The 27,176-nt window shown below is 35.6% G+C and overlaps 1 protein-coding gene and 1 pseudogene across 5 annotated transcripts in view; both read left to right on the forward strand.

The window, feature by feature from the left end:
* The window catches only part of SLC4A10 (solute carrier family 4 member 10), a gene marked incomplete at both ends in the record, with an annotated part of 275,521 nt that overhangs the window by 23,602 nt on the left and 224,743 nt on the right, over positions 1–27,176 (forward strand). The window lies entirely within an intron of this gene.
* On the forward strand, positions 14,980–15,515 carry LOC308428760 (eukaryotic translation initiation factor 2 subunit 1-like; annotated as a pseudogene). Its single transcript has one exon. The product of its transcript is annotated as a eukaryotic translation initiation factor 2 subunit 1-like (transcript).

Below are 27,176 nucleotides of genomic sequence, written 5' to 3' on the forward strand. Positions count from 1 at the left end.
AAAGACTGGATTAACTGGTAGAAGTAGCTAATATTGTAGAGAATGTTACTTCATCACTGTTAAAAGACAGCTACAATCAGAGTTACTTATTTGGTGCTTTTATTTCTTAAAAAGAAGTTCTATTCTTGGTTTACGTCTGAAGCATTGCAGAGTACAATGCTATGAAAATAAAAGACTAGGAATCAAAATACCAAGAATCTAGTCTCTCCCTCTCCCTCTTCTCCTCTCTCTCACCCTCTCCTCTTTCTCTTTCTCTCCCTTCTTTCCTCTCTCCTCTATCTTTGCCTTCTCCCACTCTCTCCTTCCCTTTCTCCTTTACCCCTTTCCTTTCCCTTCCTCCTTTTCTTTGGAGATGGGTATCACTATGTCAGGCTGGCCTTGAACTCACAGATCCCCCTGTCTTTGGATTGTTGGGATTTAAAGGTAAGTGCCACTGCACTCAAATGACAAGAGAATGGTAGGGAGGAATTGCCTTGATTAGGTAAGCCTGTGGGTGTGTTTGCAGGAGACTGTTGATTGTTAAATAAAGTAGGAAGAAACCCCACTCCCTCCTGCCCCACCACCTCTATTTTGGAAAGCATTGTTCTCTAGGTCAGAAACACAGGAGAAAACAAGGTGAGAGCAAGCAGGTATGGTGCATTTGTTTCTCTTTATTCTTTACTGTGAATGGATTGTGACCAGCTATGACAATGGTTGTGACTTGTCTGAAGTTATGGATTATCACAAAGGGATTTTAAACCCATAAGACTTTTTCCTCCCCTGTGTTGCTTTTGATTACGGTTCATTTATTTATTTATTGATCACAGCAACACACTTAGGCATGATAGAATCTGTAACACCCACTGAGTGACAAGTGAACCTTTTGGTACTTTTATAAGCTTCAGTAGAAATAACATTAATATTACTACCTTGCCAGGTTGTTTCAGGATAGATAAGGTGGACACTTGATTTCATTAAATGCGCACAATAAGCAGCATGTGTATATCCCTTTTTTTCAGTGCTTGGAAATTAACATCAGTGTTCTGAAAATTCTAGTCAAGTTCTCTATCACTGAGTTCCAACCCGACGCTTAGGTACTTGGAGATAGGGCCATAGTATGTAGTTTAAGAAGACATTTTTGTTTTGTTTTGATTTTTTAGTCAAACGAACCTGTGCAGTTCATTTATTTATTTTTTCAAATTTAAGGGATAGTCTCTGTATTTACATTTCGGATGTTATAAACTTCCTCCCCTCCTCCACTCCTCCTTCCCTCCACTTTCTCCCATGTAGGTGCTCCCTCTCCCAATCACTCTGGCCACCTCGATGCCTTGGCTGGTTGATGGTGTTGTTCTTCCTGTGAGGTTACAAACCTTTCAGCTCTTTCAGTCCTTTCTTTAGCCCTTTCACTGGGGTTCCCGTGTTCAGTCTGATGGTTAGCTGCAAGCATCCTCAACTGAATCTGTATAACACTGGCAGAGCCTCTGAGGAGGCATCCATATCTAGTTCCTGCCAGTAAACTCTTCTTGGCATCAGCAATAGTGCTTGAGTTTGGTGGCTGCATAGAAGTTATGAAGCTCAAAAAGAAGGAAGACCAGAATGGGGATGCCTCACTCCTTCTTAGAAGGAAGAACAAAACAAGGGAGGAAATACAAGGTCAAATAGAGGAGCAGAGATTGAAGAAAAGATCTATAGACTGCCTTACCTTACAAAAACTTTCAACTTGCAATTCTCTTGCCTCAGTCTCTGAGTGCTAGGATTATATAATGTATGGCTACTGTGAGATGTTATAGGATCTCAGTATATATGAGTATAAATTTTGGTTCTTCATTTTCCCCTTTTATCTCTTAGCTCAATCTACCTAAATACAAGTTTCTTAGTCCCAAAATAAAGATCTAACAATTCCTCTTATAGAGTAATTAAAATTAAATATGATACCATGTGCAAAGAGTCTGTCATAGACAGCATATACAGTGCTTCTGATAAACACTAGTCCTCTTTTTATACATGCTGACATTTAGAATCTACTTCATAGTCACTGATCAATTTGTATATATGCATATACAAATTTAAATAGATTTCACCTATACAGGGGACAAAGACTTTCCTAAATGTTAAAAAAAAATCAATCAAACCAAAAAAAAAAAAAAAAAAAAAAAAAAAAGAAAGAAAGAAACATGAAAAAACAAAGTTTCATTCTGTGTGTGCAAAATTTCACTGTGAATTGTTGGTGGGTTGGTAGTGTTGTCAAATAGGTCCCTTCTACTTCTCCAAGAATACAAGCTATTGCCGTTGCTCCTTTTTTGCTTACCAGAACTTGAGTCAAAGGATATGAAGCCATCAATTCGGTCACTTCTCCCTACTGTCTGGCTTTCATAGACCCTTCTTTTCAGCCTCTGGGGATGAAATGTTTTTAAGTCAGTTGTACTGATGGTTGTGCAGCCAGTGAGAGTGAGCACGTGAGTGAACACTGGATCATGTGTTTTAAATGGGTGGAGCGTATGCTCTGTGCTTTTTTATTGCAATAAAATAAAAAAAATGCAAGAATATGGAACTACCTGGCATTCTAGTGCTTTGATAGAATGTCTTCTCTTCTTACTCCTCTGGTTTTGTTCTGCCCCTTATTTTGAGCATGTTTGATTTGCAGTTGTGTGTTAATGAAGTTTCAGTAGGAACCAGTACAGAATGTTGTGTCTACTCTTTTCTCCACATCATCCCATATTTTGCCAAAGCAGCATGCAGTTGTAAGGGACAAAAGGACATTGTGTGTTTGCTAAATAATGAGGTTCTTTTCCTATTGCATTTAATTTAGACCGAGGCTTGATTATATGAATAAGCTTTACGAACATGCCAGGTCATATGCTGTCAATGTAAAATGGTAGCCTTAACAATTTTAAACATATAATTTCTTTCTCTCACTGCTGCTGATTAGGGATTTTCAATTTAATCTGTTGTTTTTCGGATGCAATGTTACTTTCATGGAAAGGAATGATAAGAATTATGTTTAATGACAATGTTGATGAAACAGAATAAACAGGAGTCTGTCTTTTGAGCAGATTAAATGTAGAAATCTTCAGTTTTATTTTTGAGTGTACCTTTTGGAATTTTACCATATGATATTTTCTTCTGAAAATATGTTTTACTTTTTGGTAATGCTTACATCTAGATATCTGAGAAATATATTAATACTTCTAGACATTTGCTGGTTCCATTCCTATATTTTAAATTGTATTACTCAAACTGCATAGTTAACATATTTATCAAAAAATTGGGTAGGCAGTAAAAATTACAGAACTTAACCTATCAGGAACAAAGTATGGTTTTAATTATAAATAAATACTTAGTAATATTAAAACTTACTTTAGGCAATGAAATTTTTGTTAGCCTTGTAGTATTTATAATGCAAACATGAAGCCATTGTATCTGATACTTAAAAAATCTTTAAATAACATTTAATTATTACTTGTGTATGTACTTATACATGCATATGTATGTTTGTGGGTATGGGTTAGAGGACCATTGGAGTTGCTTTTTCCCTTCTACCATGTGTGTCTCAGGGAACCAACCCAGGTCACCAGGCATAGCAGCATGAGCCCTAACTCACTAAGCCATCTTTATAAACCCTGAGTTTTAATCAGCCAAAATTTTAGTATTCCATGAAAATATGTTTTATAGGTATGATCTATTCACTAAACATTATTTTAAAGTGAATACTGTCATAGCTGTATGGACTATTAAGTTTATATATACTATTTTTACCTAAATATTATTAGACTAAGTGATGTGTACACATTTCAAATCATAACTTCCTGAAACTCTAAAACAAACAAAGAAATCACCAAGGTTCTCTTGTTGTTTATCACTTGAGTAGATTTTCTTAAATTGATTCACAGATCTTTTTTAATCAAGGAAAATATATTGCTTAGGAATTTAATTTTAAAAAAATGGTCCTGAGCAACAATATCTTTTTATTCATTGTTTTGTGAAAGACGCACTAGAGGTCTTCCGATTTCCTTAGAAGTATAATTTGTTATAATGAGTTTCTATTAAAAAGTTTTACCTCTAATGAGTATTTAAAGACATTTGCCTATAATTTCCATACCTAGAAATTATTATTTTCTTTAAGAATGTGTTGGGAAGCCACCAACCAAAGTGTACACACACATGGAGGGACCCATGGTTCTAGCCCCATATGTAGCAGATCTGGCATCAGTAGGAGAAGCCCTTGGTCCTGTGAAGGCTCATTTATGCAGTGTAGGGGAATGCCAGGGTGGGGAGGTGGGAGTGGGTGGGTGGGAGGGGGAGCATATTTATAGAAGTAGGGGAAGGGGGATGGGAGTGTGAGAGGGATAACATTTGAAATGTAAAATTTTTAAAAATAAATTAATAAAAAAGAAAAAAGAATAGGTTGCTTGTTTATAAAACAATATAATAACAATAGTGGCATTAAAAACTAACTACGATACTTTTTACATGTCTTTAATTTACTGGTAGGTCCTGAGTCATTTTGACCAGGAATAATTAAACTTTTTTTTAAGAGTTTGCTACTTGGATATGTGTGTGTGTGTGTGTGTGTGTGTGTGTGTATGTGTGTAAGTGAAATAAATACATTTAGTCTTGACCATAATAAGATGTTTAAGTTTTTTATATACTTATTTAAAAGTTTTTGGGAGACTGGAGAGAAGGCTCAAAGGCTGCTTTTCCAGAGGAACAAGGTTTGATTGTGAGCACCCACATCAGAGCTCACAACTGTTTGTAACTTCAGTTGCAGGGGGCCTTATATTCTCTCCTGACCTCAGTGGGTACTGCATATATCACTTGTTGCATGGATATACATGCTGGCAAACATTCATACACATAAAATAATAAATAATAAGTAAAATATTAAAAATATTCAGTTGTTTACCTGAAGACTTTAAGCAAACAATGTTCTAGAAGATTTTGCTGTTGCCTTTTCTATTTTAGCCAGAAATTAAACCAGTAATAGTCACCTATTGGTCTCCAAGTTGATGACCTTGTTCTATGTGTCTTAAATTCCTAAATTTCTGGAGGGAGATTAGTTTTGTTTTGAGTTATATATTGATAAAAGAGAAGTGTTTGATGATGGTCATTGTCAACCTGTTTCTCTTTGGTTTCCAAGTGAGAGCAAAGACAGTCATGAACCTGACATTTGGGTAGAGTGTATTGTCTTACTTGTCCAGTTGTGTGTCCTTGTGGAAGCCCCATTAGATATCACACTAGATTACTTTTGCAAATTAGATGAAAAATGATAGTATTATGTTAGAAGTTCCCAGTTCTGTTCTTGAGGAAATGATACTTAGGGGGATGTAGTATATTATTTCAGAATATTTTCATGATTTGTGTGCTATTACTAGGTTGGAGTATTAATAAAAATTTGCTTAATCTGTGCATTTAAAAAATTTGTTCGTTTCATCATTTTCAGAGGTGCTGATAACGTAATCTTTTAAAAGTCTGTGCTGTTTTTAAACAGAATTTGGTATGATAAAAGGCCATTATGTTTTTATAGATTGTTGAGTTTAATATTTTGTGGTTGCATGAAGTTCTAGTAACAGATTGTTTGTAAAATTTGTTTTCTACTTTGCTGTTGAAATTATTTAATTTAAACCTAGGGTTTCTACTCTGCCTTAGCCCAACTAGTTCTTGGATAAAAGACATACATAATCTTTATATTTACAATAATCCTTCAACAGCACATAGCTGAGCAGATGCTTACCCTCTATGTTATTAGATTCGACTTTTCTGCAGATAACCCTGAGTTATTACTTGCTATGTTTAATCTGAGTTGCTTTTAACTCCAATTGGCCAGCCCTCAGGGACTTTTTTTTTTTTTTAACTCCTAACCTATAGCAGCTTCTCCTTCCTTCTCCTGTACCTTCTTTCTTTCCTAGTGGTTCACCTCTGGTCCCAAATCTGGGAAACCTAAACCCAGCCCATGTCTCTTCTGCCCAACTTTTGGCTGATGGCATCTTTATTTATCAATCAGAAAGAATTTGGGCTTTTGATCTTAGCCATTCTGACTGGTGTGAGGTGGAATCTCGGGGTTGTTTTGATTTGTATTTTCCTGATGACTAGGGATGTCGAGCATTTCCTTAGATGCTTCTCACCCATTCGATTATTCCTCAATTGAGAATTTTTTGTTTAGCTCTGTATTCCATTTTTAAATAGGATTTGATTCTCTGGAGTCTAACTTCTTGAGTTCTTTGTATATATTGTATATTAGACCTCTCTCAGATGTAGAATTGGTAAAGATCTTTTTCCTATATGTTGGCTGCTGTTTTGTTTTCTCGACAGTACCCTTAGCCTTACAGAAACTTTGCAATCTCATTAAGTCCCATTTCCTGATCTTTGATCTTAGAGCACAAATCATTGGTGTTCTGTTCAGGAAAATTTCCCCTGTGCCTATGAGTTCTAAGGTTTTCCCTACTTCCTCTTCTAATAGTTTCAGTGTACCTGGTTTAATGTGGAGATCTTTGCATTTTTGCATAACACTATATGAATATATTTTTATCAGTACTTGATTTTTTTAAAGGTTTGATAGTATGCATTGAAATCTTACTATTTACAATGAGCATAAAATGCATATAAAACAAAACATAACAAGGAAATAGTCAAATTAAAACCATCTTTTAAAATCCAGAACATTTTCTTTAATATTAAAAAACTTAAGTTTAATTGTGAGAATAACTAACTAGTCGTTAATCTCATCAGAGATTTGAAAAGGAATAAATATTTGAGTATGTAGAAAGTGCAGGAACACAGCTTCTAAAATTGGAACAATTGGCATAAATAGCTGACTCTCTTGAGAGTCCCCAATATTTTCTATGAAGTTGGAGTATCTATCTTCAGCATTCTGGCCTAGAACATCTGAAAGATCTTAAGTGAAGCAGGAATTATTAAAGACTAGCTTATCCTGGCTTGGCAGGGCTTAGCAGTCAACTGTCTTAAATTTATTTGTCCTTTTTGGACAACATTCTGTCTGCAGATAAAATTAGAGCATTTCTTGTCCAGTGACTAGTTGTTGCAATTGAGGGAACTTTACATGGAGGTATCGATGCTTATCACCTTTTGTGAAGTAGAATGGGGGTACTGTCAGAAGTAGACATATCTCTTAGACAAAAGACCTTTTAATAATGAAATAACCTTAAATGTTATATTCTGTGGATCATTGATGCTTGAAGACTATCTCTCTCTCTATATATAGCAGAACTGAATTGTTAAACATTGTTAAATATTTTTTTAACTATTCACTTTTGAATAAACTTGAAAACATTATATTTTAATTCTAAATAGTTTGTAATAGCAGATATTAAAAGGACTGGTTCTCAGCCTTGTATTCTTAAAAAAGTTGTATAGAAAAAGAAAAAAAAAAAAAAAAGCCAAGCACTGACAAAAATGTAGTTGAATACATTTATGCAAAAATGTTTATTTTTTTCCTTTTATCTTTGTTTTGTAAAATAAAGTTTTAAAAAAAAGTTGTATAGGCACAATGCCTATCTAAGACTAATAAAATTAAATTTAAATTTTGTATCAATATACAAAGTTTATATCCATAAAAACCTTAATCCTGTATCAATATTCCAAATTTTATATAAATGTAACAAAATATAAGCTCAATTTCCACAAAATATAAAGAGCTCTATCAATGTAATATTATGGTCATAAATGTTTTTAAGAGTAGATTTAATAACTAATCCATATTTGTCTAATTTCTTATAATTTTATTATATGGCCCCCTTCCCCCCCAATTATTTTTATTGAAAATTCTCTGTATTTACATTTCAGTTGTTATCCCTTTTCCACAATCCCATTCCCCCTTCCTCTCCCATTTCCTCCATGAAGGTGCTCCTTCTCCCAACCACCCTCTCCCACCTCAGTACTTTGACATTCCCCTACACTGGGAAAACAAGCCTTCACTGGATCAAAGGCCTTTCCTCTCATTGGTGTCCAAAAATGCTGTCCTCAGCTGCATATGCACCTTGGGCCTAAGACTATAATTATTTTTAAATTATCCTGTTAGTATCTATAATTTATAAAATGATCAAAACCATCTATCTCAACTTAAGGGATTGGGAAGATGGTCTTATATTTGTTTTCTGCTAAATTAGGTTGAACAATGTCTGTTTGGGGCCCAAAAGAAAATTGGAAAAGTGGTTAAGTCAAAATATAGCTACTTGGCATTATTTGTTGTTAATATTTGTGTGTTGAGAATGTTCAGGGTTTAACTGAAGTCTTGACTGGAACAGTCTGAAAGGGTGGATGAACTGAGGTCATAGGGATTAGCAGCCCTTTCTGAAGTTGTTCTTGAAATAAGTCTCTAGAAACAGTATCAGATGAGGCAGGGTCAGGCAGGGAGCTGGAAAAACAGGCCATTTCAGCATGCTGGAGGGTGAATCTTGTCAAGGATGTCCTTTTGGTATTTTATTCTGTAATATATAAACCTTATAGCCAATATTTAGTTCTATAAAGATATTTGTATGGAGTATGCAAGGTATACAGATTAGTTAAGAATGAAATTTTGTTTCTTGTTTGAGTAGATGAAAGACAACTGTCTTTTTAAAGAGTTAGTTTGATCAATAAACAAACTGTAATAAACCTTCACTTATGTCCCATGACAGGATGGCATGATGAATTTTGAGGATTCTGTAGCAGACAAGATTTACAGATTGTGTATAGCTGAAGTTGTGGCTAGAGACATTTTTATGTCTCAGCCAGTTGAGATCTAAGTGCAGACAGCAGGTCTTGGAGGCTCTGCACTTAGCATTATGATAGATGGCAAGACCAACCTCAACACTACTTGCTTTTTTATTTTTTTTTTAAGAAACAAAGGAACATTAAAGTGCATCTTGAGAAGCTCTCTGTATTGAGATCCTATATTACACTTCTGAAAATTTAGGCTTCATTTAGGAAATATTTTCGATAGTGGTGGTTGTACTAAAAACTGTAAGGCAGAAATAAAAGCCATAGCATTTGGATTTTTCATTTGATATTTTTAAATGCAGTGGTATTTTTCTAATAAAATATGTAGTCACTTTGAATATCTCAATGACCTATGACAAAAGTTAACATGATGAAAGGGGTAGCATAGAATGTATTTGGTCTGGACTGTCAATGTACCTAAAATACCTAAAAGTCACTTGGTCTTACCACTGATATTTCAACCTTGGTTAAAGTTTAATGTTGATAAAAAGTAAAATGGAGTATTTTATATCAAAGGGCTAAACTAATGAAAAACATTTTTTTTTGAATGTGGACCAGAGATAACAGCTACCTAGAACTGTTATGGATTCCTGTTCAGTAATGTGTTGTAAATACCACCCCGTCTGCATATTTAGAAACTATGATATTGCTACACCAAATTTTATCACCTAGATATATGGTATATATTTTAAGATGTTAAAAGCAAGAGCGTAGGGAGCAGGGAATGATCCTAAAGAATAATCTTCATGCCCTCTGTTTCACCAAAAAATCAGGACCCAATGGGTCTGGGAGGAGTCCTGGATCTTTGTGGTCCCTACCTGCATACTGAAGATTTTCTGTTGTTCCAGACCCTACCAAGCTCTGGACTTGTGGGACCTTGTGCCTCTGAAGACCCTCCTTTTTATTTAAATTTTCCACTCAGGAATAGCATTCAAGCAATGTGGGGGCTTCCGAGACAGGAAAGCAAGCTGGCTTGCAAGGGCCAAAAGTGCTGGAGTTGTTTCTCTTCTAAAAATGCCATATTCCATGACTAAATCAGGATGGGCATATTATAAAAAAAATCCTTTTCTTAATGAGTTGCATCTCCATGTACCTTTTTCTTTTGTCTGTAACCAATGAAAGCTTTCACATGTGTCAGAAAGTACCATGAACAGAATATTAGGGATTTTTAAAGAGAATAATATTTATATGTGGGAAACTTTTATTTAAGTTTCCCACTCAGGAATAGCATAGTGTGTCTGTGTTTACTCTCGTCTTTGTGTTTTCCATTTTTAAACAAAATATTTACTTGAGTGTTTGTGTTGATGTGTGCTCATGGAGGTCAGAAGAGAGCTTTGGTTTCTCCTGAGCTGGAATTGTAGGCAACTATCAAACTTGGTTGCAAGAAACTTGAACCAGTTCTTTTAAGTTTATTTTTTTATTGGATATTTTATTTATTTACATTTCAAATGTTATCTCTTTCCTGGTTTTCCTTTTGGAAACTCCCTATTCCATTCTCCCTCCCCCTGCTTCTGTGAGGGTGCTCCACCCACTTCTACCTAATGGCCCTGGCATTCCCCTACACTGGGGCATTGAGCCTTCACAGGATCAAGGATCTTTTCTCCCATTGATGTCTGACAAGGTCCATTCTCTTGTTACATAAGAGCTCCATGGGTCTCTCCATGTGTACTCTTTGGTTGGTGGTTTACTCTCTGGGAGCTCTGGGGGGTCTGGTTGGTTGATATTGTTGTTCTTCCTGTAGGGTTACAAACCCCTTCAGCTCTTTCAGTCCTTTTTCTAACTCCTCCATTGGGGGTCCCATGCTCAGTCTGATGGTTAGCTGAAAGCATCTTCATCTGTATCAGTATGATTCTGGCAGAGCCTCTCAGGAGACAGCTATACCAGGCTCCTGTCAGCAAGCACTTCTTGGCATCTGCAATAGTGAATGAGTTTTGTGTCTGTATATGGGATGGATCTCCAGGTGGGGAATTCTGTGGACTCAAGTCCTTTTAAAGAGCAATTTGAACACTGATGAACCATCTCTTCAGTTCTGTCTTTCTATTTTAAAAATATATTTGGTTTCTATAGCATTAGAGAATGCTATATCATTTTGTTTTTGTTGATAAAGTTCTTTAGTTGATCAGAATTTTACATTCTTTACTTATATGTATACATTGTTATTCTCAGTGAATGCATATTTATATTCAATATTTTTGAATCTTTGAGAGGCAACATAAGAAGGCAAGGAACTCCTCCCTTCTATTTAATTATATCTTTTTTTTCTAGAAAAAAATTTGTAAAACATTTAATAAGTGATTTATTTTAAATTCTGAAGAATATACTTCTTCAGTAGGTAGAATTATGGGAGTGTAATTGGGTAATTGTTGAAAGATCAGGTCGTTTCTCCATCAGCAGCAGCTTTGGATGTGTGCTGTGTCACCCATAGATTGAATAGATCTCCTTTGAACTGATAAATGAAACAATCATAAACTTTTCATAAAACATTGTTTTATTTTAGCAAATCTGTTCGTTTTCAGAGCTGAGTATCAGAGAGGCTGTCTAGTGTAAAGATGGCAAAGCCAGATGGTAAGGTTGGCGTGGACATGGAGGTGAACGGAGTCATGTTTTTGGTGGACACTTACAGTTTAGGCTTAGTGAAATCATTTCATTGATTAATTATATGGTGCTTTGAATGGCAACCACTTTTACAAAAAGAAGAGAATACAACAAACAAGCAGCCAGGTGAATTTATGTAGAATAATAGAATATATTATACTATGGATTTCACCCTCTGGGGCTCTTGAGACGTCAGTTAAGAACTGAATATATAGGATATGACTTTCCCAAAAGGTGAAATATTAAGATATTAAGGTAGATGTCTAGAAAAAGCATTTACTTAAGTTTTCAAGAACAGCAACCTTTGGCTTGAGGAAGCTTTCATATTACCCCTGAGCTATTGTGGTCCACTCATGATTTGGAGAGTGCTACATAAACTAGAGAGGGTCTGGACAGCTGGCTCTTCAGTACAGGTGCATTAGTGTGTGTTGCACAACCTCCTCTCTCTCCCTCCCTCTCTCCCTCTTCCTCTTGCTCTTACTCTCTCTCTCTGTGTAGACAGATCCCTTAACAAAGTCTTTCAAAAGCTGTTCTTTAATAGGAAAATCGTTTATTGAAATATACTGCTTGAAAAAAATTACTTCAAGTGAGCACAAAAGTCCTAAGGTTTTAAAGATTTTAATGTTAACTCTTTTCTAAAATAATAAAACAGGAAAAGGTATTACATATTAATGATATTTTAGTACTACTCAACAATGTGAATAGAGATTAAGAAGCTAAATTAGTCAAACATTGCTAACAATGAAATCAACCTTTAATATCAAAACTAACCTGTAGAGTTTTCATGACATAAAATCATATAAAGGAAAAATTAGAAGCTTTGCAGTATCTTCTTTTGTTCTATTGCTGGTTCCTTTGCTCTGCTGTTCCCTTTGTCACCTGGGGCAATTTTTCCAATACGTAACACATGTGATTTTTTTTCTGCATTTGGAATAATCAGCTTTTCCTTGTGCTCATTAAGGGGTAAAACCACAGCCAAGGTATTAGCACAAAGCAAGGTATTAACAGTGCCCAATCTCTACCAAATACCAAGTTCCTTTGTCTATTACCTAATTAACATACTTTAATGAGTTCACCAAGTTTAATGAATACTTCATATAAACTCAGCGTTTTCTACCTCTTCATTTAATCTGACACCTGATGTAACAGATCTGGCTTGATATTATGAATAATTTATGAGCCACTATTTCTCAGATAATAAATAAAGAATATGAAACATTTACTAAGGAAGGAGTTAAAGATTTGCTGTTTATTTACTTGAATATACATTATACTTCCCAGTAAGCTATTGAAATGCACGGTCTAGTTAATAATAGCTTGAAAGAAACAATGTAATTTATGTAAATATATTTCTGTTCATGCTAATCATTTTAAAATGCAATGAACCATTTAATTATAAAACACATTGCTTATGTTATCTTCTATAAATAGACTTGCTTACTTTACATTATTGAGCTGGTCTTTGAAGTCATTTTAGTTTTATGATATGAAGAATAAATACTCCTCACATGAAAACTAACTTATTAAACTATTGAAGTCAGAAAAATTGTTACTAAATTATTGAAGGCCATAATAATAAAATTATTATATTGATGAACATAGGCATGAAATTTGTGTTTTCATATTCATGTGAAGCATTTCTTAGCACTGCATTTGCTTATCAAACTAATCTGAGAACTGTAAGCACTGTCTTTAAGGTAAAATCTGTGTGTTTATGTTTATTTTTCAAAACTACCCCACTGGAAAAGAGAGACATATTGATAAACTATCTAATGTTAATTTAGCAAACAAAACAATGGCAGATATTGTTGTGATTCAGGTTGTTTTATGCTGGTGAAACAGGTCAAAACTGACATCTTTAGGGTCCACTGGGGATGATAAACTAATTAATACTTGCAGTGAACTACAATCAATGGCTAAAGAACTTTATCAGACACACATTCCTTTATGTTTCACTGACAAAGCATAAGCTTTACTTTAACGTTTGCAAGTGGTATGAGAAAGACACTGTGGTGTCCTTGTTCTGTTTCAGGAAAATGTCCCATGTAATATTTAACCATAAGCTGATGTTATGAATGCTTTAGCACATCAAAATGTACCTTCCAGAATGAGTTGTATAGTTACTTTGAAAATATGTACAGACAATTATATAGAAGATATGTTGCCTTAGTTAAACTAGTCTTATAAACTAGTTACTATATTTTTGGACTTGTCTTTGGACTTCAGTAGCAGATTTTAATATGTTTAGGTTAGATTTAGGTTTTCTATTTGTTTATTTTAAAGCCTGAATTCCCTATGAAAAAGTGTGTCAAATAAAGCAGATAAACAATGTAAAATATTTTTTATTGATTAAAAGATGAGAGAATAATAGATACAATAGTCAAACAAGATGGTACTTAGGTGTTAATAAGCCTAAATTTCTTTTTGTAATTAAACAGCTTTATTTTAAAAAACAGAGATAAATATACAGATTTTTAAAGCATTTATGCATAAAAGTATATGAATATATTTTTGTAAGTTCTTGATTGTTTTTTTAAAGTTTGATAGTATGCATTGAAATCTTACTAGTTACAATGAGCATAATGTACATATAAAACAAAATGTAACATGGAAATAGTCAAAGTTTTCTTGGTGTGTAAAGATTAAACTTAATGATTTTTAAATACCAAGGATTGCCACAAGGATGCATTCTTAGGTTCTGGCTATTGTAAATAAGGCTGCTTTGAACTTGGTGGAGTGTGTGTCCTTATTGTTTTTTGTAGCATCTTTGGGGTACATGCCCAGAAGTGGAATAACTGGGTCTTCAGGTAGGACTATGTCCAATTTTCAGAGGTACTGCCAGACTGATTTCAGCAAATTGTGATATTTTGACTTCTTTATTTCCGATTTATATTCTTCTCTTTTCTAATTAGGGAAAAGATAAACACTTCACAATAGTCACAAACAATATGAAATATCTAGGTGTGACCCTAACTAAGCAAGTAAAAGATTTGTATGATAAGACCTTTGTAAGGAAAAGACGACGGGGCACCAATGAAAGGAAAAGTCACCGAAAGGAAAAGCCACGGGGCACCAACGCTGCGAAAAGATGACATCCCGGGTTTTGGCACCAATGTCAATGCCAGGGGAAGGACGAAGAGAGTGGGGGGCAAGGGAGATGCCTCTGTGGGGCCTATGTTGGGAATTCCTTCCCCCTGAGGGACCAGCCACACAATGGTATAGTAGAGAATAGAGTTTATTCAGGTCATGGGAGAGTTAAGAGGGTGGTAGAGGCAGAGAGACAGAGAGACAGAGACAGAGAGAGAGACAGAGACAGAGATAGAGAGATAGAGAGACAGAGAGACAGAGAGAAGTAGAGGAGTAGAGGAGTAGAGGAGTAGAGTAGTAGAGGCCTGCTTGAGCACATGGAGCGAGAGGGGGAAGGGAAGGGAAGAGGAGGGGTAGGGGTGGGAGAGCAAGGCTGCAAGAGCACAAGAGCAAGAGAGAGAGGAGGGATCAAGCAGCTCCTCTTATAGTGTCAGGTCACTGGGGTGGAGCATACCTGGCCACTGCTGGGTAATTGAGGGATGGGGTATACCTGGCTGTTGCTAGGTAACTGAGGGGTGGGTTTTACAGAATCCCTACAACCTTCAAATTTCTGAAGAAGGAAAATGAAGAAGATCTCAGAAATGGAAAAGATCTCTGATGCACATGGTCTTTGATGACAAATACAAGAGGTCTGGATATGGTGCCTGTGATGCCTTTAAGCATGCAGTCTCAGACCCATCTATCCTGGATAGTTTAGATTTGAATGAAGATGAAAGAGAAGTACTCATTAACAATATCAATAGGCGTTTGACCCCACAAGCTGTCAAAATTTGAGCAGACATTGAAGTAGCTTGCAATTATGAAGGCACTGATGCTGTAAAAGAAGCCCTGAGAGCAGGTTTGAATTGTTCTACAGAAACCATGTCCATCAAGTTTAATCTAATAGTTCCACCCAGGTATGTGATGACAATGATCCTAGAGAGGACAGAGGCCTCTCTGTCCTCAACCAGGCTATGGCAGTCATCAAAGAGAAGACTAAGGAGAAGAGGGGAGTGTTCAGTGTTCAGATGGAGCCCAGAGTGGTCACAGATACAGAAGAGACTGAACCTGCAAGGCAGCGGGAACGGCTTGAGAGAGGAAATGCTGAAGTGAATGGAGATGATGATGCAGAGGAAGTGGAAGCCAAAGCTGAAGATTAACCTTTGGAAAACAGTTCAATTTAAGGAGTACGAAGCAGCTCTTTCTGGCTGTAAACCCTAGACGTGAAAGTTTTCCAGTACTGAAAACTTCAAAGCTGAATATTTTTATTTCCAAGTATTTAAGTATTCAACAAGCCAGAATCCAAATGCCCTCCTTCATTTCTGTTTTCACATAGTGGCTCTAATACCTCAAGCATTGTTTAAGGGAGTGGCTTGTTTTGACCAGAGACAAATCCTAAATGGCAGCCCTAAAATTGGGCTTGCAGTTTCAATTTCTGATGTCTCTGGATTGGCACCCTAATGGTTCAGAGATTTACCAGGAGCTCCAAACACGAACAATCCCAGTCTTTCTATATAAAATGTATTCGAGCAAACATCAAATAAATTTCTGAGATGTTTAAAAAAGTAAGTAGTGTATTACACTCACCAGAACCAAAGAATGTATGATCCCCTGTTGATTGCATAGAGAACAGACTTAAAGTTCTAAATAACAGTGTTGTACCAACCGCATGTCTCTATCACGTCTGGGGACTTTTCTCTCTGAAATAAACATTAGTGGGTCAAGGTATGTATATCATGTTTTATATATATATATATATCTATATATTCATGTATTTAAATATATTCATGTTATAATATATTTTGAATTATATTACTTAATTTAGTACTTTTATTCCCAGAGGATACAGATGTACAATTTGCTTTTTAGGGTGGTGGTTACATCTTTCTAAGTGTATTGATATATGCTCATTCTGGTTCTTCAATTTAGTTTGTGCAGAGGGTGCTAATTCTGTGTTTTAACCTTTGGTTTTATTTCAATTTCAGTGTTCCAAAAGATGCCTAATTTATCATTAAACAATCAAGTTCTAGCTTTTTAAGCTTTTGTGCTAGGAATTCGTGTGTATGCTCTCTTCCCTCCTTTAGGAAGAATAGTTTACATCTTGCCCACACTGAATTGTGCCTTCTGTCAGTGCTTGTGAAAAACATTAGCTTCGGAGTAACTTTTGAAGTGTTAGACGCATGCTGTATGATACAAACATTTCCAGTTTATCATATGAAACAAGTGGATTTTAGTCTTTTAAGCTTACTGTCTTTGATTTTTATGACAAGAGAATCTAAATCCATTGTTTTTATGACCAAGTTGGGATTATGCAATCTCAAAGGATTTGTGAACTTTGTTGATAAATATTTCTTGTGGGATCCCTAACAACTAGAGCAGGGCCTTTACCTGACCTGTTGCCTGCCTTTGGATCCCTTTACTTTAATTGGGCTGCCTTGTCTAGCTTCAAGAGACGATGCACTGAGTCCTACTGCAGCTTAATATGACAAGGCGGGGTGATATCTATGGGAGGGCTCCTCCTCTCTGAAGAGAAAGGGAAAAAGGATGGAAGGAAGAATGGAGGTGAGACAGAGGGACTGGAGGAGAGAGGAAGCTGAGTTGGGATGTAAATAAATAAATTAATTAAAAAATATTGAAATATTGGGCTAGAGAGATGGCTTAGCCATTAAAGGCTAGGTGCATAATGCAAAATTCAAGAAATTTGAAAAGTCATGTGTTCTGTTTCAGTCGTTAAGCTTTACACACACACACACACACACACACACACACACACACACACACACAGAGTGGGTGGGGGAGGAAGGAAGGGAAGGAGAGAGGGAGAGGTGCTAAAATCAGTGATTTCTTTTTGAGTTTAGGTGAATTAATTTGACAATTAAATATGTCATTGTTGCTTTTGGTGCAATTAATTTGCCATACAAATACTGTCATATATATATTTTACTTTTGAGATTATGATATAATTACCACATTTATCCTTTAATTCCTTTCAAACCCTTTCAAACTTTCTTTTGCTATTTTTCAAATTTATTTCAGTAACATTTATGTTTAGATTTTATACTGCTGGACAATATTTTGAAAGGTTAAACTGGTGATATGTGATATTTAAACATAGTTAATATTTTAAAACATGATTAACCCTTCACTATTCATATGGCATAGGCAGAAGTTTGTATTTTTATCTTAAAGATGATGCTTATTGTCACTGCTACTTTATAAAAAGTAGGGTGAGTTAAGACAAATTTACATTATAATCCTGATCTCCAACAGTGTGACTCAGTTGAAATAATGACAGTTATCATGAAGCCTTAGCTTAATATACTTTTTAATGCTGAGGGGAAAACATACCCTTTTTTAGGATTGTGATCGCACGCCTGAAGTAAAATAGTTAAACCCACAGTCTTGCTGTCTTCCTGATTCTCAGCTTTCCTACCTGTTTATCTGGTCTACTGAGGAAGATGGTTTTGAAGTGCTACCATTAAACTTTCTTGACTTTTCTGCTTTAATCTATTTTTTTTCCCTTTTGATCAGTTAGTATGTATTGTATGCTAGGAACCATATATGACAGACATAAATGTTCATCTTTCCAGTGTATTACCTATGCAATATCTTCTGGTATAGGGAGGCAGCTTGGTTTGTGTGTTTCAGCCTTTCGAGTGAACGTGGCAATGCCATATGGCAAGGCTGTTGGTGCTTGATCCCACAATTCTTGTCATCTTCTCCTTGCAGCAGTGGGTTTTGAAACGAGGGCCCTGTGCATGTCAGGCAAGCAAGTTATTTTCTTAGCTTCTTCTACTTCTTATTTTGAGACAAGTTCTCATTAAGTTGTCCAGGGCTGGCTTTGAACTCTGTTCCATCCTTCTCCTCTTCTTCCAAGTGGTGAGGATTGCAGGCGTGCCCCTTCAGTCACAGCTTGCTTCCTTCTTATGCTCACATGAGTTACTCCCCTAGTAGCCTTGTTTAAAAAAAAATAACAAAGAACACAAGATTACCTTTCTATGTAAGTATTTTATAGTTTGATAAACTCAATTTCTTTTTCTTAGGATTGTATGAATTGTTTCTTTCTTTTTTTATTTAAAGAACTTTATTTAAAAAACAGATAAATGTGCAGATTTTTAGAAGCATTTTTTGCATAAAACTATATGAATATATTTTTGTCAGTACTTGATTTTTTTTAAAGGTTTGATAGTATGCATTGAAATTTTACTAGTTACAATGAGCATAAAGTACATGTAAAACAAAACATAACATGGAAATAGTCAAAGTTTTTTTGGTGTGTAAAGATTAAACTTAATGATTTTTAAATAACAAGAATTGTCACAATTCTACATTCTTAACTTTTTAATTATTAATGATTTAAGGTCTAGGTGCAACACACTCTTTTTATACACTTCTTTTTCTTTTTTTTTTCTAAGAAGGACTGGGGCTTACACTTTTTAGCCTTTCTTTTTTTTGAGCTTCACACAGTCTGTGAGTTGTTTCTGGGGTGTTCACAGCTTTCTGGGGCTAGTATCCAATTATCAGTGACTGCATATTATGTCTGTTCTTTTGTGACTGGGTTACCTCACTCAGGATGATATTCTCTAGATGCATCTATTTTCTTAAGAATTTCATAAAGTCATTGTTTCTGATAGCTGAGTAGTACTCCATTGTGTAAATATACCACAAATTCTGTATCCATTCATCTACTGAAGGACATCTGGGGTCTTTTCTTATAAGCACATCTACTTTTATATTCCTTTTCACATATTTATTTTCTGCACTATAAGAAAATCAAAATTTCCAGAGTTGCTATCAAACGTCAGTATTTTGCAAAGCTTCCTCATATATATATATGTATATATATATATATATATATTTTTTTTTTTTTTCTTGTAAAATGCTCTTTCCTGACTTAGGAACTTTGTACTAATATGACTTGCACACACAATCTTTGATAGGTGTCCTTTGAATGCAAGAAGGGTTTTTAACATTATGTTGTTTTCTTCTCTTCAGAACTGATACTCAAAGGTATAACGGTAACATAACTTTGATAAACGTAAATGCTATTCTCTAAATGTTTCACAAACTCAATCAGTAAGGGGATGGCAGTGCAGAGAGGTAGGAGGTAGCCTCAAGGGTCACCTACAGACTAAGAGCTGCGCCCCTGTGGGTGGCACATTGGCTCTTGGAAGAGGATTTTAAGGAACAGGTTCATTTGTTTTCTAACTCGCCATGCAAGGATTTTTTTTCCCCTAGGGGTATGGCAGTAGGGTACTGTAGTGAAAGCAGAGAGACCAGACCCTAACTAATCACTGATGCTACTAAAGTTTTGATCTGGAATCTTCTAATTCCCAGAAGTGTTAGAAATGATTCCTTTGTTTGTAAATGGCAAGCCTCTGGAATTATGTTGTAGCAGCATTAATATTCCAAGACAACTAGTTTATTTAAATTATTGACATAAACAAGCATTTTATTTTATATTGAAGCATAAGTGTATTATATATTGAAATTTTTGAATGTAAATCAATGATATTAAATTATTTCATAGCATTCCAGTGTGTAGAAGATTTTTAGAATTTGAACTATAGTCGTAATGCTATGTACTGGGATGACACAGAATTACTAATTTTCTTTTTTTGATCTTAAGGTCTTTTCAATTGAGAAATAGGAAGATAAAACCCTTCTGATCAAGAAAGTAAGAAAGAAAGAAAATAGGTTGCTAAGGAGTGATGTGGTGGTTTGGGTAAGATTACCTTCTACAAGCTCATATATGGTCCATTATGCATGGACTATGAGATTTCAGTAGTCCATGCTGGGCTTCGGCCCATTCTCTCCCTGTCTCTCTGTCTCTGTGTCTCTCTGTGCGTCTCTCCCTGTGTCTCTGTCTCTGTCTCTCTGCTGTGGATCAGGACGTAGCTCTCAGTTACTTCTCTAGCACCATGCCTGCTACCATGATGACAAGAGACTAAACCTGCAAACCTATAATCATCTCTCCAATAACTAAAGGCTCTCATTCCCAAGAGTTACCTTGGTCATGGCATTTCTTTCCAGCAACAGAACAGTGACAAATGGGCCAGTAACAGGCTTTTATATGTTGTAGGAAAAGATTACATGCCTTTTATAGGATACATTGGGGAATATTTAATGAAAATCAATAACATTTTGAATTAAGCATTAACAGTTGAAAAGAATTTAGGGAAAGGAGAATGGGTGTAGGCAAGCTGTGACATTGGAAATACAGGACACATAGGATGCACTGAGAACTGTTCATTAAAGGCTTGATGGCTCCTGAGAAGTAAAGTCACTCAGTGTAAACTGTTTAAGACTGGCAACCTTTCTCTTGAGTCAGGTTCTCAAAGTATAGTGAGGCTGACCGGGAACTCACTGGCCTTACACTCCCACAGTCTTCCCAACTCAACCTTTCCAGTACTGGGTTACAACTGTGAGCTACCATCCCTAGTCCCATTAATCTCTTTATCCATGATATGAGATTTGAATGATTTATAAAGGAAAGTTTAATTTTAAAACGATCAATTTTCTGTCCTCATCTATTTTTAAAAACCCAAGAAGTAGCCAGAGTGACTTTCAAAATGTAGTGTATTTAAAAAAAGCAAAATAATAAGGAACAAAATGATTTGTTTGTTCTATTCAGATTATTTTATATACATAAAATATATGTATTTTATTTTATGTATTGTCCCTCCTATGCAAATCATAGTCTTCCTCAGCCTGACTTCTTTCTTTGAGTTACTGACTTTGAACATCTGTGTTTTGGGATGTTTGAAACAAATGTTTTCTACATCAATATTAACTTTTTTCTATATAAACTTTTCTGTAAAGGACTATATATAAAAAGTCATTCATAATTTGGAAAAATGTGCCACAGACATTAACCTCATACTCCAAATGACTGCTCTAATTCTGTTAGTGTTAACTCTCAACGCTAAATTGTGCTTAGCATCTAATTTTATACTTCCTTAAGGGTAAGCGTGCTTTGAAGCTATCTTGTTATTTATTTTTTTTTATTTAATTGCAGTTACTTTCACTGTTTTAAAAATGTGTGCTCAGATGTACAAGATAAAAGAAAACACTTTAAGATGGTGCAATTCTGAAAATGAGGACAGTTATTTTAGGTTATCAAATAAAGGTCAAATCATTCTGGTACTTTCAAAAGTCTCAGGCCAACACAAAGCAGCATTATCAGACTGGAAATCTGCTTTGACCAGGGAGCTGATGGTGAGATTGTATACAAATCAATGACTACCCTTGTAATTAGCATTTCCGGTGAAACAGTAGTGTAAGTAAATGCGATTAGAAGAATCGGTCTCAAATACACGTTGAACGAATCTGATAGTTTACCCAAATGCAAACCAGAAATTTTAGTGTTCTTATCTGTGAAATACGCACTCAGAGCATTACTTTTAATTCTGTTGATTAAGAACAGTTATACAACCAGTTTCATTAGGTCCTTGTAATACATCCTCACCAGCATGTGCTGTTCCTTGAGGGTTTTTTTTTTTTTTTTTTTTTTTTTTTTTTTTTGTTGTTGTTCCTTGTGTTTTTGATATTATCCATTCTGAACAAGTGTAAGATAGAACACCAAAGTAGTTTTGATTTGCATTTCCCTGATGACTTAAGATATTGAACATTTCTGTAAGTGTTTCTCAATCATTTGAAATTCCTCTATTGAGAATTCTCTATTTAGATCTGTATCCCATTCTTTTTGGATATTCATTTATTTATATTTCAAATGTTATCCGCTTTCCTAGTTTCTCCTCTGCAACCCCCCATTCCAATCCCCTCCCCTTGCTTCTATTAGGATGCTCTCCATTCCACCCACCCACTCCCACCTCACTCCCCTGGCATTCCCCTACAGTGGACCATTGAGCCTTCCCAGGACCAAGGACCACTCCTCCCATTGATACCAGATATGTCCATCCTCTGTATATGTATGCAGCTGGAGCCATGGATTCCTCCACGTGTACTCATTGGTTGGCGTTTTGAGTCTGGTAGAATTCTGCACTAAAGCCATCTAGCTCTGTGACTTTTTGGTTGGAAGACTATTAGTGACTGGCTCTATTTCTCTAGGTTTATTTAAATTACTTGTCTGATCTTTTAGAAAAATAAAGGTTTTTAAAGTATGTACTTATGATTCTCTGGATTACCTCACTATCCTCTTTTTCTGATTTTATTAATTTAGATAGTCTCTGTGTCTTTTATTTAGTTTGGATATTTTGTTTTAGTACATTTGTCTATTATACTGATTTTTCTCAAATAATCAACTTGTTTTATCGATTCTTTGTATTTTCTCTTTGTTTCAATTTTATTGATTTCAGCCCTTGGTTTGATTATTTCTTGCTTTCTATTTCTTTGGGTATGCCTGCTTCTTTTTGTTCTAGAGCTTCCAAGTGTACTATTAAATTCCTAGTATGAGATCTCTTCAATTTTTTAGTGTATATATTTAGTATTCTTAAATTTTCTACATGAAAGTAAAGCTTTCTTGTGTCTCATAAGTTTGGTATACTGTTTATCTATTTTCATTGAACTCTAGAAAATCTTTCTTTCTGTATTGACTCACTTAGTAAGTAGGAAGTTGTTCAGTTTTCGTGGATTTGTAATCTGTTATGTTGTTTCTGTTATTGTTGATATCTTGCTTTAATTGGTGATGGTCTGAAAGGTGCAGGAAGCCATTTCAGTTTTCTCATCACTGTTGAGATTTGCTTTATGTGCAAGTATGTTGTCAGTATTGGAGAAAGTTCCATGAGGTGCTGAGAAAGATGTTTATCCTTTTCTGTTTGGGTAAAAGTGTTCTGTAAATATCTGTTAGATTCATTTGGTTTATAAATGTTTATTAGTTTCATTGTTTCTTTGTTTAGAGTTTCTGTGGATGAACTGTGTATTGGTGAGAATTGGGTATTGAAGTTTCCCACTATCAGTGTGTGAGGGTCAGTATTTGATTTAAGCTGCATAGTGTTTCTTTCACAAACTTCGGTGCCCTTTGTTTGGGGTATAGATGCAATGTTATCTTGGTGGATTTTTCTGATAAGTATGTAGTATCCTACATTCCCTAACTTCTGATTAGTTTTGGTTTGAAGTCTATTTTGTTCGATATTAATATGACTGTACCAGCTTGCTGTTAAGATCCATGTGTTTTGAATATCCTTTTCTAACCCTTCACTCTGATATATATTAGTCTTTGTCTTTTTTATTGGGTGATTGAGACCATTGATATTGTGAACTATCAAGAACCAATGATTGTTGATTCCTGTCATTTCATCAATGTTGTTATTGGTGGCCCTGGTGGTTATACGTATGTGTGTGAGAGAGTATGAGAGATAATGTGTGTGTGTGTGTGTGTGTGTGTGTGTGTGTATTTGTGCACGCTTGTGTGTGAGTGTGTGTACGAATTTCTCTTCCTTTGATTTTGCTGGTGTGATGTGGGGACATTTAGTTCTTGTGTTTTATAGGCGTCATTAACCTCCTTACATTGGAGTTTTCTTTCTATCAACTTACTTAGGATTGAATTTGTAGATAGATATTGTTTAAATTTGGCTTTTCATGAAATATCTTATTTTCTCCATTGATGGTGACTGACAGTTTTGCTGAGTGTAGTATTCTGTGTCCATGGACTGTGATTTCTTGCATCTGCCATCTCTGAGAGCCTGCAGCACATCTGTCCAGGCCCTTCTACTTTTAGAAGTCTCTGTTGAGAAGTCAGGTGTCATTCTAATAGGTCTTCTGTTATATGTTACTTATTTTTCCCCCTTAATATTATTTCATTGTTCTGTTTGTTTGGTGTTTTGATTGGTATGTAGAGAAGGGAATTTCTCTTCTGACCCAACCTATTTGGTATTCTGTATGTTCCTTGTAACTCTGCTGTCATCTGTTTTAGGTTAGAAAAATTTTCTTCTATGACTTTGTTGAAAATAGTTTTTGGGTCATGGAGTGGGGATTCTTTTTCTTCCTCTACTCTTACTATTCTTAGATTTGGTCTTTTCATAGTTTTCCAGATTTCCTGTATGTTTTATGTGAGGATCTAATATGTTTTGACTGATATATCTATTTCTTCTACTATGTGCTGAGTGCTTGAGATTCCTCCACCTCTTGTATTCTGTTAGTGAACCTTGTCGCTGTAGCTCTTACTCAAATTTCTAAATTATTCATTTCCCAAATTCCCATTTCCCTTACATTATGTTTTCCTCATTGATTCCATCTCCATTTCTCTTGAACAATTTTATTTATTTTTTTCTCAATTGTTTGTTTGTGGTTTTTTTGGGAGGGATTTCTTTAAGGGATTTATGGATTTCCTCCAATTTATTAGTTTGTGTTTTCTTGGATTTCTTTAAAGGATTTATTCATTTCCTCTTTAAGATACTCTGTCATCTTCTTTCAGTTGGTTTTGAGGTCTTTTTCTTGTGTTTCAGTTATAGTGGAATATCCAGGACATACTATGGTAGAATAGCTAGACTTTTGTGGAGACATACTATCTTGGATGTTATGGCTTACGTTTTCATAGTAGCATCTAAGCATTTGGGTTTGGGATGGTTTTAGTTTTAGGTGCTAATTTCTGGGTTTGTCTTTTGTTGGTTGGGTGTTTTGTTTCTTGCTTTATGTTTCCTCTCTGGATTTTTAGAGAATGTATGGGTGTGTGTTTTCTGTTTTTCAGGCCTGCTCAGCTGGTGTGTTCACAGGTGTGTAACAGCCTGATGGTGTTAGAGGTTGAGAATCTGGGGTAAATTAGGGAAAGGAAATTTGGTGGAGAAGGTCTCTGAAATCTGTTAATGATGGGTCCAAAAAAGAAAGTGAGATTGCAGTGAGTTTTCTGCTACAGAGCTGTGGATACAACTGGGTGGGTGGATTGAATCTCAGAAATAGTAGGGAGAGCTGTGGCTATGCCTTCAGCCTACTTGATACCCTGGGTGGAGGAAGCTTTTGAGTTAGCATAAGGTCCATGTGTGGATTGGAGTCTGGGACAGAGGAGTGAGTTGCTGGGTGGATCTGTGGGATCTGTAGGGGACAGAGGGGCAGGGAGGGCTGCTATGGGTCTTTTGCTGCAGAGCTTGTGATGAAACTAGAGGATTCTGGGGAAATTGAGAGAGGACAGGTCTGAGAGTAGTTTACCTGGTTTTCTGACTGCTATGTCTGTGAGTTAACTGGTAGTGCCTGCTGAAGTTGTGTGGGGATATGGGACCTGAATCTGGGGAGGGAGGATAGGACAGGATTGACTATTATATCCATGCAGATTTTTGTTTTAATAGAATGATCTTATAGTATGTTTGTATAGTATGTTTTATAAAACAGGATTCCTGTATGTGCAAATGTATGCGTCTTTAAGTCTATATGACTTTCTTGTGCTTTTTATTTGACTTTTGTTTGTTTGTCCTATTATGTTTTCTTTGTTTTTATTTTATCTTCTTATTATTAGATGCCTATTTGCTTTCTAATGAGAGAGAGAGAAAGGATTTGGATTTGCATGTGTGTGCAGGGAGCCAATGGCATGAGTTGGGGGTCTACATAGAGTCCCTTACATTCTGGACACTTGGAACTTAGCCTGTATTCCCTTTCTTTAGAGGGGCAAGGAAGGGTTTTGGGAGGACAAGAAAGTGACAAAAGAGAAGGGAGGAAGAAAGCCAGTGCTGGCCTTCTGCTGTACTGGTCAAGTATCATTTGTCACTGGGCTTCCTTGTTAAAGGGGAGGCTTAGGGTGATCTCCTCCCTGCCAGTGAGCAAGTGGACTCTCTGCAGTCTCAGACTAACTGAGAAATATGCTCATCCAACTTTTCTGTTTTAGTTTAAAATTTTAAATGGTTTATATACTGAAATATGATGAGAAACCTAAACTTTAGATGTCAGTGAGCAGTTACTGAAGATGTCATACTTCCAGGTGAAATGTATATAAGTTTTGTGAAAAAAGGTTAAACTTTTTTTAGTTAAAAATATAAAGCAGGACATATATACTTTTCAAATCAAACCAAAGAATAAAGAAACAATAATAATATTAGGTTTTCTTTTTTTTCACATTTCCATGTCCTTTTATATAAGAGTTAGTAATTTTGTAATATATTTGAAGTAAGGTACAACAGATATTATTTTGTAGATGGGGAGATTTTACCACAGGGAACTTGATATGTAGAATTACCTAATAAATGTCCGGGACTCACATCTGTCAGTGTTGGGCTATTTGGTCTTATGGAAATTTATTTAAAGATATCAGAGACACCCCCAGATACAAAGGAAAATTTATTAATGCCATAATACTTTTTCAGTCAGTTCTTGTGGAGTGGGCCCTAAAACTAATTGAGAAAGTTGTGGGTGAATCCTGTAACATTTGTGACACCAGTGGACATACCCTGCTTTAATTATCATTATTGTCCTAGATTGCTTGTTTGTTTATTATTTGGATTCTGGTTGTTGAACTCCTGATGGAACTGAACTTCCTGATGGAAAGCAAGTAGTTTACCTTCTGCACCATCCCCTATCCCAAGCAGTCATCATTTTAAAGAGAGAAACTTGCATTAGTGTTGCATAAGTGTTTGAAAAATTCCTTTACTTATTTGAAATGTAATCGGATAAAATTTCTCCTTACAAGCTTCATGAAGATTAGGGCTAGATAGTTTGGTATGGTATCCGGGAGGAAGCTCTCCTGCTGCTAAGGGAACCTTGGGAGCAGTTTACAGGACACTGCTGATGAAATAGGAACACTCCCAGTTGGTCACTTGGAATTTGATGACAGTGCTTGATTTTCATATGATGACAAATGGCATTTAGGTGAAGAAATGACTGTACGCATACCCATTTGTATTTACCGTGGTTCAGAAAGAGAATAACCTTTCTCTCCC

Source organism: Micromys minutus (genome assembly GCF_963924665.1).
Source record: "Micromys minutus genome assembly, chromosome: 13".
Classification (NCBI taxonomy): domain Eukaryota; kingdom Metazoa; phylum Chordata; class Mammalia; order Rodentia; family Muridae; genus Micromys; species Micromys minutus.